At 38.4% G+C, this 16908-nt stretch overlaps 1 pseudogene; it reads left to right on the forward strand.

The window, feature by feature from the left end:
* LOC102873443 overlaps nt 1–16210 on the forward strand; it is a 94803-nt pseudogene extending 78593 nt beyond the window's left edge.
* Nucleotides 16211–16908: the final 698 nt, after the last annotated feature.

Consider the following 16908-nt stretch of genomic DNA (forward strand, 5'->3'; position numbering starts at 1 on the left):
AAATAGTGCTGAAATAAACATGGGTGTGGATATACCTGCTTCTTTCACAGTTCTTAGTTAAGACTTATAAAAAAAGACTTATACAAATACGTCAATAGTAAACATGACAGCATGGTATTGGTACAGCAACAGACACATAGATTAATGGAACAGAATCTAGAATCCAGAAATCAGCAGATCTGTAACTGTGTTCAGGTCATCTTGACAAAGAGAAGAAATCAATTAAATGTGAAATGACGTCTTTAACAAATGGTTTTGGCAAAATTAAACAACCATCTGCAGAAAACTTAAGCAAGATCCATGCCCTACATCATAAAATCCTACTCAAGATATATCTGAGACCTAGGGATGAACCAAGAAGTGATAAAGATAATCAGACAAAAATAGGAACAAATCTAGAATCCCTAGTCTACAACTTTAATATACTTTCAAGCATAACCAAAAATCCAAAGTAAGAGGCAATAAAACAGATGAATAGGAACTTCTAAAAATCAAATCTTTGTGCACACCAACAAACTTCTCCAATAGAGTATAAAGGAAGCCCATAGACAAAAAAGAAAATATTTGCAATGATGTATCTGATAATGGATCATGAAGAAAATTTCTAAAATACTCCCATCTGATACTTTCTTGTATAAACAAGAAAAAGATGAACAAATCAATTGAAAAATAGGCACAAAAGATTAATCAAGGAAGGAAGTTAAATGGCCAACAAATATATGAAAAATGGTCCAAATCGTTAGCTATTGTTCTGAGGTGCCCTCAGGTCGAGTACAACTCATAGCAATACTGAGCAACAGACCTGAACCCTGTTCTATCCTATACCAACCTCACAATCTCTGACACACGCAAGCCCATAGCTGCAGTCAGTATGTCAATCCACCTGGTTGAAGCTCTTTCTCTCCTTCATCATATCAACAGCTTTCCAAACATGATGTTCCAAACATGATGCTGCCTCTCCTAGCAAAGTCTGCAAAACGAAACTTTGCCATCATTGCCTCCAAGGAGCACTCTGATTTCTCCTTATCCAAGACATAGCAGTTTGTTCTTTTGGTAGTCCATGGGATACTCAATAATCCAGCATCCCAATTCAACGGGATCAATTTTCTTCTGTCATCCTTATTCCTTGTCCAGTTCTCAGATACATAGCAAATGACTGAAAAGACCATGATCTGAGTCAAGCATACCTTAGTCCTCAAACTAACATAATTTCTCCTCAGCAATGTGATGAGGTCTCTGACTGCAGTCTTTCCTGGTGCAATATGTATCCTGATCTACTCACTGTTGGTACCACGTGTAATGATTGTGAATCCAAGTAAGATGAAATCATTGGCCATTCAATATTTTCTCCATCTATCATGATGTTACCTGTTGGTCCAGTGGTGAGATTTTTGTTTTCTTGATATTGAGCTGCAATCCATATTAAAGGTTATATTCTTTGATTTTCTGCAGCAAGCTTTTCAAGTCCTCTTCACTTTCAGCAATCAAAGTTGTATTATTTCAAATTGAAGGCTATTGATGAATCTTCCTTCAATTGTGATGTCACATTCTTCTTTACAGAGTCCAACTTTGTCAATAATTTGCTTAGCACACAAATTGATTTGATGTGGAGAGAGGATAAAACCTTAATGCCATATATGCTTCCCTTGCTCTGTTCCCATAATAGCTTCTTGGTCTAGGTCTAGGTTTCACATGAGCACAGTTAAGTGTTCTGGAATTCTCAATCTTCTCAATGTTAAATATAGCTTGTTATGATCCACACAATCAAATGCCTTTGCATAGTCAATAAGGCACAAATAGAAATTCTTCTGGTATTTTCTGTTCTCATCCAGAATCCATATAACATCAGCAAAGATATCCATGGTCCCAAGACCTCTCTTGATTCCTTCTTGAGCTTCTGGACGCTCCCTAACTGTGTACTGTTTTTGATATCTTTGACTTATATTGAGCAGATTTTGCTTGCATATAATATTAACTATTTTGTCTGATAATTTCCACATTCTGTGCAATCACCATTCCTGAGAAGGGGGACAAATATGGATCTCTTCAAGTCAGTCAGTCAGGTAACTGTTCTCCATGTCAGTTGGTATCTCATGGATTCTTGGGGCCTTGTTTTATTCCACTGCCTTCATTGCAGTTTGAATTTCTAGAGATATGCAAATCAAAGCAATAATCCGATATAACAAACTTCGACAGAACAGTAAGCAACAAATACTGGTAAGGATGTGGAGAAATCAGAACACGGCTTGTGGAAATGTAAAATGTTGCAATCATTATAGAATGATGTCTTGTAGTTCCTCAAAAAGTTGAAAACCAAAGAATCATTTGATCCAGCCACCCAATACTGTGAATATACTTCAAAGAAACCAGAGCTATAAAACAAACAGATGCATGCATACCCATTTTTAGTGCAGAATCATTCACTATAGCAAAGAGATAGAAGCTGCCCAAGTGCCCATCAAAAAATGAATGGATAGAGAAAATGGTATATTCACACAATGGAATAGTATGCAGCATTGAAAAAGACCTCCAAATTTCTTGACCAAACAGCTGTCTGGCTGACTGACTAGAAGAGATCCATATTTTTTTTTTCATTCTCAAGAAAGATGATCCAATGGAATGTGGAAACTATTGAACAATATCATTACTATCACATGCAAGCAAAATACTGCTAAAGATAATTTAAAAAATGGTTAGAACAGCACATACACAGGGAACTGCCAAAAGTTCTAACAGGGTTTAGAAGAGGCTGTGACACTAGGGATATCATTGCTGATGTCATATGGATCCTGGCTGAAAATAAAGAATACTAGAAGAATGTCTATTTATGGTTTATTGACTACGGAAAGGCATTAGATTGTATGGATTGTAATATATCATGGCTAACACTGAGAAGAATGGGAATCCCAGAACACTTAATTGTGCTTATATGAAACTTATACCTAGACTATGAGGCTGCTATGTAAACAGAGCATTGAGATTAAGAAATGAGTGTGCTGGGGTTGTATTCTCTCTCCATACCTATTCAATCTTTATGCTGACCAAATTATTCAAGAAGCTAGATTCTGTGAAGAAGAATGTGGCATCAAGATAGAAAGAAGACTCATCAGTAACATTCAGTATGCAGATGGCACAGCCTTGCTTCCTGGAAGTGAAGAAGATTGTAAGTACTTGGTGCAAAACATCAAAGAATGCAACTTTCAATATGAATTGCATCTCAATGTGAAGGAAAAAAAAATACAAACAACCCTGCTCACCACTGGACAGATAGACAAAGTCATGATAGATGGACAAAAGATCGACATTGTTCATCAATTTCATCTTACTTTGCTCCACAATCAACACCCTTAGTATCAGCACTCAGGAAATCAGGAGATGTATTGCACTGGGAAAGTCTACATTTGGTGACTTCTCCAAATTATTGAGGAACAATGATGTCAGTTTGAGGACTAATGTATGTCTAATTCAGGTCATGCACTCGCCATGCACCTGAGAGTTGAACAATTAATAAGGATGACAGGAGAACTGATGTCTTTCAGCTGTGGTTTGGAGAAGAGTACTGAATATTCCACGAATTGTCAAAAGACCAAACAAATATGTCTTGGAGAGGTTACATCCAGATGATGAGGCTTCACCTCACATACTTCAGACATGTTGCTAAGAGGAGCTATTCCTTGGAGAGGATACGATGCTTTGAAAGGTGGAGTGTTGGTAAAGAAAACTTTGGCCAAGTGGATTGACATAGTGACTGCCACAATAGGCTCTAATGTGTCAGAAAGTGTGAGGATAGAAAAGGATAGGACAAGATTCAACTCAATGGCATCTTACAACAACAACAACTACTATTAACATAGTTTCAAATTCTTACCTATCTGACACGATGCCTAACCATGAGGCCCTTGAACTGTCATGTATTATCCCTTTAGTTGTTGAGCTGTTGAAGGCTGAGCATCATGGGGGAGGATTTCGTGTACCTAGATGACATCAGGAAATTGTGATGGTATAGTCTGCAGAGAACTGATCTAACCTAAAGCTGTATTTCTCTGGTGATTTGAGTCGAGCAGCTACTCCATTAGAGAAAGATGGGCAGTCTCTTATGTAATTTATAGCTTTGTAAACTTATTAGCAGATAGTTATAAGTTAGAACTAACTTGAAGACAATAGAAGAGAGAGAGGAGCATGGAATGCATTGCAGTGAAGTTCAAATTTAATATTTGCCAATATATAATGAAAAGACTCTATCATAATAGTTTAGCAAGCAGAGAATAATTGATTGAATGTTAGTTTAGTTGATAGCTCTTATACTCATCGTTGTTTATCCTAAATATAGTCTCTCTATAAATAATTATTGTATCCTTAACAGCAAATTGGAAAATGGGAAAAATACCAATGAAACCATTTGAATACCACTGTATACTCACACAGTCAAATGCCTTTGTATAGTCAATAAAGCATAAATAGACATTCTTCTGGTATTCTTTACTTTCAGCCAGTATCCCTCTGACATCAACAATGATATCCCTGGGGTCATGGCCTCTTCTAAATCCTCCTTGAACTTCTGGAAGTTCCATATCTATGTCCTGTTCTAGCCATTTTTGAATGATCTTCAACAGTATTTTCCTTGCATGTGATAATAATAATAATATTGTTCTATAGTTTCCACATTCTGTAGGATCACCTCTCTTGGGAATTGGAACAAATATGGACCTCTTCCAATCCATTGGCCAGACAGCTGTCTTTCAAATTTTCTGGCATACACTAATGAGTGCATCCAAGGCTGCATCTGTTAATTGAAACAAGCCAATCGGTGTCCTGTTAATTTCTGGGGCCATGTGTGTGTGTGTGGGGGGGTGTTTAATATAACAAACGTTTTTATTCACATAAACTCCAGAACAAACTTGTTCTTCTTAAGTTGGACTCTTTGCTATCAAGAGGAGATGGTGCGGCCAAATTAATCAGAGAAAGATAGAATTAGTAGCTATCCTTCCTTCCTTCCTTCCTTCCTCTCGCTCTCTCTCTCTCTCTCACTGGTTTATTTACAAAGTTTGAATATATTGTTTTTCACAGCAGATCATTCCCATTTCCTTCACCCCTCCATCACATTGTGCAACCCTATGCTTAACCTCCATCCACCCATTCTCATCCCTCTGTTTCTATCCCCTCCCCTTGGATTCTCGTACCTATTCTACAATAATCATTGTATACAGTATTTGTCCTTATAAGACTGAGTTCATTCTCCAGTCACTCCATGTTAGGTAGTAATTTACCAAATCGTTACTCCTGTGTGCTGCGTAGTATTCCATTGTGTGAATGTACCATAATTCCTCAGTCCATTCAATTGTGACTGGACATCTAGGCTGTTTCCATGTTCTTGTGATGGTGAATGGCACTGCTATGAACATTGGTGAACAAATCTCTTTTTGTGCCTCAGTTCTCATTTTCTTGGGGTATATTCCAAGCAGTAGAATAGCTGGGTCGTATGAAATTTCTATGTTCAGCTATTTGAAGAAGTGCCAAACTGCCTTCCAGAGTGGTTGTATCATTTTAAGATCCCACCAACAATATAGAAGAGTTTCTATCTTGTCACTCAATGCCTTAATGCAGATTCCACTTCCTCCTTCATTGCCATTGGCTCCTGTTCATATGATACTTCCTGAATTTTTTCAGGGTCATTCAGTTATTTTTGGTACAGTATTTCTGTGTATTCCCTCTACCTCCTTTTGGTGTTTCCTGGATCATTCAATATAGCATATTATGACTTGAAGTTTAAATTTGTTTTTCAGTTCTCTCAGCTTGAGAAATGCAGACCTAGCTCTTCCCTTTTTATTCTCCAATTCCAGCTCTCTGGACAATCCATTATAATACTTTTCTTTGTCCTCTCAAGCTGCCCTTTGAAATCTTCTGTTCAGCTGTTTTACTTTGACATGTTTTCCCTTTGTTTTGGCTTTTCCACACTCAGTGCAACAGATTCAGATCTGTTGTTCACAGGGTTGCTATGAGTTGTACTTGACTTGATGGAATCTAACAACAACAAATACACACACATACTGATCCTTTTACTAACACTAATAACAAAATTATATAAATGAGAGTTTATGTTATTTCATATTACTTAACAACTGTTAAAAATACAGTTACACTTACTCTAAAACTCTCTGTTTAAAAATATTGTACAAGTCTTCCCAAAAGAAGTAATAATTCTGCTTCTTCCAAGCAGAATTAGCCTTTCTTTGACTAGCTCAACTTCCCCCGCATATATTGGCAATATTAATTAAATTCTAAGAGATAATCCTGGGCACAACTAACATGAATATGGACAATAGAAGAAGACTATATCTTTGAGTTGTGGTATTGGAGAAGAATATTGACTATTCCATGTACTTCCAAAAGAACAAACAAATATTTCTTGGAGAAAGTATCACCAGCATGCTCTTTGGAAGAAATGATGATAAAACTTTATCTCACAGGAGTGGCATCCACTTCCTAAACAACGTGCCTCTAGAAACTCTATAAACTTTAATAAATGACAATAGTTTTAGAAAGTCTTCAGGCCTTTTGTCCATAGGATTGCTATGAGTTATGCTTAACTTGGCAATCAACAACAACATATACTCTGGGCTTGTTGCTAGGAAAAGATATTCCTTGGAGAAGGACCTCATGCTTGGGAATCTAGAGGATCTGCAAAAGAGAAGAAGACCCTCAACCAGATGGAATGATATGATGACTGCAGCAATGGGCTCGAAATGGTAAGGATGACACAGGCTAGGACAGAATTCCTAGGATTCCATAGGATTGCTATGGGTCATACTTGAGTCAATAGTTTCTAACAACAACACCGTAGAAAAACTATGAACTTGGAAATCACTACACAATATGGAAGAGTCTATAACTCAGTCACAATAGGACAAGTACTGCATAAAACACCTACTTTTAAAAGAGAGGAGCTAACTGGGGGGCGGGGGAAGAGGGCTGGGTGGGTAGAGAAGTGCAGCAATGAATGAATGTAAATCCAAATTCTCTGTAAATATTCATTAAAATTATTTAAAAAATAGCTTAAGCAACACAAAAAAATAAGGGAAAAAAAGAATAGAATGGAAAAAGTGCAGGGCTGGTGAGAAGAGTAGTAAAAGACTGAATAGAAAATGAACACTGCACTGAAATAGGTGAAGTGAAGAACAATCTGAAAGGAATGGATGATAAGAAATTATATGTGTGACAATTAACACTCTAAATCAGGATAAGCATCACAAGGGGGGAGGAGAGGAGAGGGAAATATAGATAAACGACCAAATGAAAAACAATCTTTGTAAATTTTCAATAAAGTTACAATTTAAAAATGGCTTTAAAAATAAACAAATCCCTGATTTACAGCTTTGGAAACTCCCTCTAAGAATGATATATACTTAGTAGTGGGATTACTGAATCAAATAGTATTGCTATTCTCAAAGAAGAGATAAGTCTAAGGAAGCACCAAAATGCTTTCCATGGTAGTCACACCATTTTACATTCCCAGGAACAAAGAACAAGAGTTCTACTTTCTTTAGACTACCACCAGCATTTGTTGTTTAATATCTTATTGAAAAATGCTATTTTCACTAGAATAAGGTGATATCTCATTATCGTTTTAACTAGCAGCTCTGTATCAGCTAGTGATCTTGAACATTTTTCATGTTTATTGGCCTTCTGAATTTCTTTATTTCATGCCTATTCACGTACTTTAACCATTTTGTGATTCGGTTGTTTTTCTTTTTCTGTTCTTGTTCAGATATTAGTATTTTTTATAAATTTTAGATTGAGTGCTTACCAGAAATTCCAGTAGAAAATATTTTCCCCTGTCTATATACTCAGTTTTTTATCTTCTAGAGAATTCTTTTGAATTATATAAAGAATATTTTTAAGAAACTAAATAATATAATTTATCTGTAGACTACCCCCAGGCCTGGTTGTTAATTGTGTTGGGATGAACATTCATCTAAGTGGTATTGCACTGGTCTGCTAATTTGCTGTAGTGAAATAACTTGGGGCTGCTGTGGTGCTGAATGCTGTGCCACTGGTGTGAAAAATGCCATAATGGTTACCCTGGACAGTGTTTGGTGAATCTCCCAGATTGATTCAGGTTTGGAAGCAGGAATGACACCCACTTCCTAAACCCAATGCTTCTGGAAACACTATTAACGTAGAGAAATGATAATAGTAATAGTAAAGGGTTCAAGTCTTTTGTTCATAGGATTGCTATGAGTTGTGCTTGAATCAACAACATTTAACAACAACAGCAACATATTGATATATGGAGCTCTGATGGCCTAGTGGTAAGAAGCTGTGCTATCTTAATCAGGGAGTTTCACTAAGATCTGTCCACTATGGGTAATTCTTATGCATTTGACACACAAATGGCACAGCTTTCAGTCTTTCAGTATCACAGCAACTCCAAGTTATGTCACTACAGCAAACTGACAGACAAGTGATGTACCACTAAGAATAATGTTCACAACATACACAATTAACATCAGGCCCGAGGGCCACAGCCCCACCCACCAGGTCCTGATTTATTTAAACAAGGAGCTTCCAGACCACAACTGATTGTTAACTAAATAAAAATGGCCAATCAGCATATACTTGATTATTGATAAAATAAAAATAGCCCAGTTTACACCTGACTTTCAATAAAATAAAAATAACATACCCTCCAGAAAGAACTGCTTCAAACTAGGGACACTTAGGAAGGACCCAACCAACAAACTTTTAAATACAAAGGCCTAATCACAAGGTCCTGACGGATTTAAACAAGAGGCTTTCAGCCCCCAGCTGGAAGTTCAAGCAGGATTTAGAAGAGGACATTGCACCATATATATTTTTGCTGATGTCAGATGGATTCTGGCTGAAAGTAAAGAATAGCAGAAGAATGTTTATTCATAGTTTATTGACTATGCAAAGGCTTTTCACTGTGCGGATCATAACAAGTTGTGGTTGACATTGAGAAGAATGGGAATCCCAGAGTACTTAATTATACTAGTGCTGAACCTATACATGGACCAGGAGACTGTTGCACAAACAGAGCAGGAAACACTGCATGGTTTAAAATTGAGAAATGTTGTGTTCTCTCTTCATACCTATTCAATCTGTATACTGAGAAAATTATTCAAGAAGCTGGACTCTATGAAGAGGAGTGTGGCATCAAAACTGGAGGAAGATCATCAATAACCTGCATTATGCAGATGACACAATTTTGTTTGCTGAATGTGAGGTGGACTTGAAACACTTGTTGGAGAAGATCAAGGAATGTGGCCATTGGTATGGATTGCATCTCAATGTCAACAAAACAAAGATTCTTACCATTGGACCAATAAGCAACATCATGATAGAAGGAGAGGAAATTGAAACTGTCAACAGCTTCATCTTATTTGGATTCCTAATAAACACCCTTGGTACTACCACTCAGGAAATAAGGAGGTGTTTTGCACTGGGAAAAGCTGCAGTTAGGTACCTCGCCAAATTATTAAGGAATAATGATGTCAGTTAGAGGACTAAGGTGCATCAGATTCAGGCCATGGTCTTTTTAATCACTTGCTATGCATCTGAGAGCTGGGCGATGAATAAGAATGACAGAAAGAGAACTGACGCCTTTGAACTGTGGTGTTGGAGGAGAGCACTGAACATCCCATGGACAGCCAAAAGAATGAACAGATATGTCTTCAAGACGGTATAGCCAGAGTGCTTTTCGGAGGCGGGGATGATGTGGCTGCACCACAAAATACTTTGGGCATATTGCTAGGAGGGGCTATTACTTGGAGAAGGATATGATGATAGGAAGAGAGAAAGACTGGCTAAAGAGAAGAAGATCCTCAACCAGATGTATTGACATGGTAACTACCAACTGGGCTCTTGTTTGTTAGGAAGTGTGAGGATAGTGCAGGATAGAACAGCGTTCAGATTTTTTGTTCATAATGTGGTTATGAGTCAACAACAATACTTTTATTTAACTATAATTACTCTTAATTGACAATATTGTATTGGATATTCTATTCTTAACCATATTTTTTAAAGTATTATTTTTTATTTTCTTTTTTATCTTTAATTTACATTTTAATTTGTCCATGTATACTGTGAGGTTATTCTCCCCGTTTATAAAAAAATTTATTACATTTTTTTACTATTATTATTAATTTCAATGAACATCTACAGAGATTTTGGAATTCCATTCATTCATTGTTGCACTTTTCTCCCCACCCACCCACCCCCACCCCCAGTTCACTCCTCTCCTTGAAAAGCAAAAGAAAAACTCCTTCATTGGTACACAATTCCCCCCCCCGCACGTCCCCACTCCCACCCCAAGTATACTCCACTCTAAATGTCTTTTATGTAGTCTGCTCAGACAGAGCAGTTCCATAAATTTCCTAATTTCTGTGTCTTGAATTTTGTTTTTTGTTGTTATGCTTGAAACAAAACGAAATTCCAGTATTTCCTCAACTTTGAAAAATTCATCATAGGTGGCCAAGCTACTGCCAATCATCTTTCTTAGGGACTATGATACATTCTAACCTTTCAATAAAAGTTAGAATACAATTTAGAGCAATGTGAGCTGAGATTCTAGAACTCTGATTGGTGGAAGTGGAAGAGAATGATTTTTTAGTAGAAATTTGGTGATATACTAATGAAGTTGTAGTTATTATTTCAAGCAAAGATCCAGTTATCCTATGTTATGTCGTGTTGTGCTGTGCTGTGCTATATTATGTCATGTCATTTAATATTAAGTTGTGACATTATGCTATGTGTCATTGCGTCATAGCTGACACTCCAGTGAGTTTCCAGACACTGTAAATCACACAGGAAGAGATTATCCATCTTTTCCTCATGGAGCAGCTGGTGGATTTGAACCATTTGCATTTGGGTTAGCAGTGCAACTCCTTACCTACTAGTCCAAGAGATCCAGTAGAAGTTATTAACTAGGAGATTATTCAAGACAACATTTATACTCAAGAAGAAAACTGACAATAGTACAAATGTAGGATTACAACTGGGAAAATTAGTTGTAGATATTACAATTAGAAGTTGTAATAATAGAAAATATTTTAAGAATTTTAATTTAGACTGCCTCAGTGGGAATGAATAAAGTGGGTTATCTTCAGAAGATAATTTTTACAAAGGAGAAAATGATATCTTGTGATGGGGAAAGGATGAAAATTTGGGAAGAATGAAAAATAATTCTGCACCTTAAGCAAGAATACATTCAAAAACAAAATTCACTCTGTGATGATTGATTGTTAGTTGCTGTTATGTGCCATCAAGTGTAAACTGACTTATTGCTGACCTTCCAGCTGCTTTATAGAAGCCATAAACTGCATGAAAGTTGATTGTTCATCTTTCTATAGTGGAATACCTGGTGATTTTTAGCATTTAGGATGGCAGTGCAGAAAGCTGTTATGGGGACAACTGAAAGAAATGATAGATAGATAGATAGATAGATAGATAGATAGATAGATAATAGATAGATAGATAGATAGATAGATAGATAGATAGATAGATAGATAGAAAAATAGATACAGGGATGTGTGGATGGATGGACAGAGAGACAGACAGATAAACAGATACATAAATACACAGACATATAAGAGCTAGAAGTAAATAGAGGGTACCTAACAAGAAAAATAACACTAAGTTGGAATTCTAGAAAGGGTATTTTAATTTTACATTTATATGTAATGTGTAACTCTTTTTCAATTTTTTATTTAATGTATTCATGAACTTTTTTGTATTTACAAACTTAAAAAAATGTTTTCTAATGTTGGACCTTGTGCCATTGCGGTGTCAAATGCCATAACGGTTACCCATGGTGGACAGTGTTTGGTGGAGTTCCCACTTTAAGACAAGTCTGGAAGCAGGAGCAGCATCCACTTCCTAAACAACATGCCTCTGGAAACTCTGTGAACTTTGATAAATAGCTATGGTTGTGGAAGGACTTTTAATCTTTTGTTCATAGGGTCGCTATGAGTTGTATTCGACTCGTCGACAATCAACAACAACAACAATATGAGGAATGCTAAATAAAAGAAATTTGCTATGGTGAGTGCATTTTTTTAATTAGGAATGTATCAGTACACTATTAAAAATCTAAATAATAATAATGCAAACCCCAATATAACAAAAGGCCAACACATTTGTAATAACTCAGATTAAAATAATTTTGAAAAGCATTTAGGGAATTCAATAATTTTTTTCTTCTTTTATATCTCCTTAAAGTTAACATTAGTATCAAATGAAATCCACAAAGGGAAAAAAAAAATCTACTTAAAGTATAGAGATTTTAATTCTATAAATTCAGTATGAAAATACGTAGGTGATATTTGCTTAGGTTTGGGATTTAATAACCTTGGCATGTCTCCATTTTTCAAAGTTATTTTCAGTTACAAACTGTTATTAAGTCAGAATACTACTCTATCAACCGTTACTTAAAATGTTTGCCAAGTTCCTTGTTCTTAACTTCAATAATGAATATGGATTTTGTAATAACTATACAAGCAAAATATATGTAATATGAAATAAATTATGACCTTTTGGCAAATTAAAAGAAAATCTCCTTTCTACTTAGAGTTCGGCTAGAAAGTTATTAAAAAGGAGTAAAAACATTAATGACAAACAGTCACTCAGTGGCTGTAAAGATGGGCTCTGGTAGCGATTGTACAGGACTGGGCTGTGATTAATTTTGTGGAAAATAGGGTCACTATGAATGAGAGCTGATCGCATAGCACCTAATAACAACAAAATTGAGGTGGAGCTAAAATTGAGCCCTGTTCAGCTGCATATTCTTGCATATTTTGTCATTTTGTACTATTCATGGCCTAGTTTTAAGAAGCTCCACTGCAATCCCAGAGACATGTGGTTCAAATCCAACAGCTTTTCCATGGGAGAAGGATTGTAAACCTCCTTCTGTGCAATTTACTGTCTCTGGAAACCCACTGCATGGTCATCTATGAGTCTATTCTACTTGATGGCACTCAACAACAACAGAGGCATTATAAATGTTAAGCACCTAGACAGAAAAATGAAGGAAGTCAAGTAGTTCATACAATTCTGCCCAATTCCTTTCACTTTGCATTTTAGAAAAGCCATAAAAATAGTTTACATTTTAGCCCATTTTCATTCACAGATGAGTGAGTGATATGCCCACCAGCTCCTGCAAAGAGACAGGGCCTTGCAGAGAGACCAGTACACCTCTCCTGGACAGAGGAAGACCCACTGCCTTCCTTTCCCATTTCCCTTCACAAGTAAGCAAGTAAAGGAGATCACAAATATACAAAATCCTGTCAAGACATCTCCTGCAAATATTACAAGAATGAAGTAAAAGACCTGCTGCTGAACTGTCTCATAGAGTAAAGAAAAGATGTACTTTAGCCTTGACCACTGCTGACTAGCTACAGCACACAGGATTTCTTAAAGTTAAGTAGATGAGGTGAGGTAGAGGCATGGATTCTGGAGTGCAAGAATCATACTGCTTTGGGAGGACAAGAGGGAGGCAAGAGGACCAATATACAGGTGCTTCACAAAACACGATCATAACGTATAACTAGAACAACCTAACATCAAGTAAGAAAAGACTGACATGATGTCAAAAAAGCATCAGTCTGCCTTAGTCATCCTGAAAAAAACAAAATAGCCCTTTTCCTAAATAAGATCCAATGAACACCCCAGATAGAATCAGAAGAAATATGTTGATGTGAAGTTATTTGAATAGCTACAGAAGAAGACACAAACTATAGAAACAACAATGGAAGCCATTAAGAAAGCAAATACCCCAGAGACGTGACCAGAAGGAATATATTGATGAGGAGCAACATGAACAACTATGGAAGAAAATACAAATGATGGAAGAAATAATTGATAAAAAGATGGAAGGAAAATACTGAGTCATTATATAGATAGGAATTGGCAGATACAGAGGAATTTAAAGAAATAACATATGAGCAAGAGCCTATGGTGATGAAGGAAGAAGTTCAAGCTGCTTTGAAGGAAATAGCAAAAAATAAGGCCCCAGGAATAGATGGTATACCAATTGAAGTATTTCAGATAACAGATGTTGCCCTGGATGTGCTCACCAAGTTGTGCCAAGAAATCTGGAGAACAACCACTTGGCCAACTGACTGGAAGAGATCTATATTTGTTCCCATTCCAAAGAATGGTGACCCAACTGAGTGTGGAAACTACAGAACAGTGCCACTGATTTCACATGCAAGCAAGATTCTACTGAAGATTATCCAAAAACGATTAGAACAGCACATCAGCAGAGAACTGTTGATGTCCAGGCTGGGTTTAGAAGGGGTCGTGGTACTAGGGATATTGTTGCTGATGTTAGATGGATCTTGGCTGAAAGCAGGAAATACCAGAAGAATGTCTATCTGTGTTTCATTGATTATGCAAAGGCATTTGACTGTGTGGGTCATAACAAACTGTGGCTGAATCTGAGAAGAATGGGAATCCCAGAACATTTAATTGTGCTAATACGAAACCTATAATTGGACCAAGAGGCAGTAGTCAGAACAGAGCAGGGTAACACTGCATGGTTCAAAATTGGAAAGGGTGTACGCCAGGGATGCATCCTGTCTCCATACCTTTTCAACATGTATGCAGAGCAGATTATTTGAGAGGCTGGGCTCTATGAGAATTGTGGCATCAGGATTGGTGGAAGATCTATTAACAATCTCCGTTATGCAGATGACACAACCTTGCTTGCTGAAACTGAGGAGGACCTCATGCACTTGCTGCAAAGGGTCAAGGACTGCAGCCTTCAGTATGGACTATGGCTCAATGTCAAGAAGACAAAGATTCTCGTCACTGGACCAATTGGCAGCGTCAGGATGGATGACGAAGAGATTGAGAGTGTTCACAGCTTCACTTTGCTCGGCTCCACAGTCAACACTTTTGGTACCAGCAGTCAGGAAATCAAAAAGCGTATCGCGATGGGAAAGTCTGCTGTTAGGGACCTCTCAAAGGTACTCAGGAGCAACAGTGTCTCTCTGGAGACTAAGGTGAGCCTGATACAGGTCATGGTCTTTGCAATCGCTTGTTATGCATCAGAGAGTTGGACAATGACTAGGGAGGACAGAAGGAGAGTGGATGCTTTTGAGCTGTGGTGCTGGAGAAGGGTACTGAATGTACCATGGACTGCCAGGAAAACAAACAGATTCATCTTGGAGAGGGTTAAACCAAGCTACTCCTTGGAGGCAAAGATTCTGGGGCTTCGTCTGACATACTTTGGACATGTTGCCAGGAGGGACAGGTCCTTGGAGAGGGACATCATGCTTGGGAGGGTGGAGGGACAGCGCAGGAGGGGAAGACCCTCTATGAGATGGATTGATTCGGTGACTGGGGTAATCGGGATGGGTGTGTCAGAGGCGGTGGGGTTGGCGCAGGATAGAGCAGGGTTTAGAGCTGTTGTGCATAGGGTCGCTATGAGTCGGAAATGACTCGACGGCAATAACAACAACAACAACAGATGAAGAGATACAAGAACTTAAAAAATTCATCACGAGGAAAAACTGCCAGGCCAGGGCTGCGGGCCCTTCTGCCGGCCAGCCCTCCAAACCCGCCCCTTCCGTGCTCCTCCCAGTGTCCGCCATGACCAAAGCCTCTTCAAGCTGCTGCTCACTGGGGACTCGGGGGTGGGCAAGACGTGTCTGATCATTCGCTTTTCAGAGGACAACTTCAACAACACTTACATCTCCACCATCGGAATTGACTTCAAGGTCTGCACTGTGGACATAGAGTGGAAGAAGTTTAAGCTGCAAGTCTGGGACACGGCTGGTCAAGAGCGATTCAAGTCATTAACAGCTGCCTTTTACCATGGAGTCATGGGCATTATTCTAGTCTATGACATCACAGATGAGAAATTGTTTGAGAATATTCAGAACTGGATGAAGAGCATCAAAGAGAACGCCTTGGCTGGGGTGGAACGTCTCCTGTTGGGAAACAAATGTGACATGGAAGCCAAGAGGAAGGTGCACAGGGAGCAGGCCGACAAATTGGCTCGGAGCATGGAATCAAATTTTTCTAGACAAGCACCAAGTGCAGTATGAATGTGGATGAGGCCTTCAGATCCCTGGCTCGGGACATCTTGCTCAAGTCTGCAGGCCGGAGACTGGGAAGCAGCAATAAGTCCCCCAATACTGACCTGAAAACTGGTGACAAGAAGAACAGCAACAAGTGCTTGCTGGGCTGAGGGCTACTGCATGCCTCTGCCCTGAGCCCTGAGGCTGGACCTGAGGGAGGCAGGGCTGAGGGGCCAGGTGGTGGAGAACAGCTGAAGGGACTGAGAGGAGTAAATGTAGAGGGAGAGGGAGAAGGAAAAAAGGAAAGAGAAAGAAGGAAAAGAGATACACTAGAGAGGAGAGGAGCAGTGGGAGAAGGGAAGGGAGTGAAAGGAGGTGAGGAGGGGTCAGGAATTGAAGAGGCGAGGGGAGCGAACCCCCAACCTCGTGGGCTTCCAGGGCAAGCCTAAATGTAAATATATTGACTTATTCTGTTACTGGATCAGGTTTTAGGGGTTTAGGAGTGGCTGGCTCACCACCACCCTCTGAAAGTTTGATCTTGTCCTGTCACTCTTCCTGATCTTTCTCAGGCATAAAGGCCACATTTTGCACCAAAAAAAAAAAAAAAAAAAAAGGCATCACAAGACAGGCACCGGTAGAGCCAACATAGTACTGCAAATAATAGAAAAGCATGAAAATGCAGTCCAGAATGTTAAGACAGAAATGGCAGAAGTGTCCAACATGCTAGTAGGAAAAACATAGAACTGAAGAGATGGAACAGAGAATCAGTGAGATGAAATATAAGAGCCTCACTGAAAACATGTTGTTGTTGTTGTTATGTGCCGTCGAGTCGCTTGCGACTCATAGCGACCCTATGTACAACAGCCCT

This window comes from Elephantulus edwardii, unplaced genomic scaffold, assembly GCF_000299155.1.
Source record: "Elephantulus edwardii isolate Elephantulus edwardi_28Jun2011 unplaced genomic scaffold, EleEdw1.0 scaffold00016, whole genome shotgun sequence".
Lineage (NCBI taxonomy): Eukaryota > Metazoa > Chordata > Mammalia > Macroscelidea > Macroscelididae > Elephantulus > Elephantulus edwardii.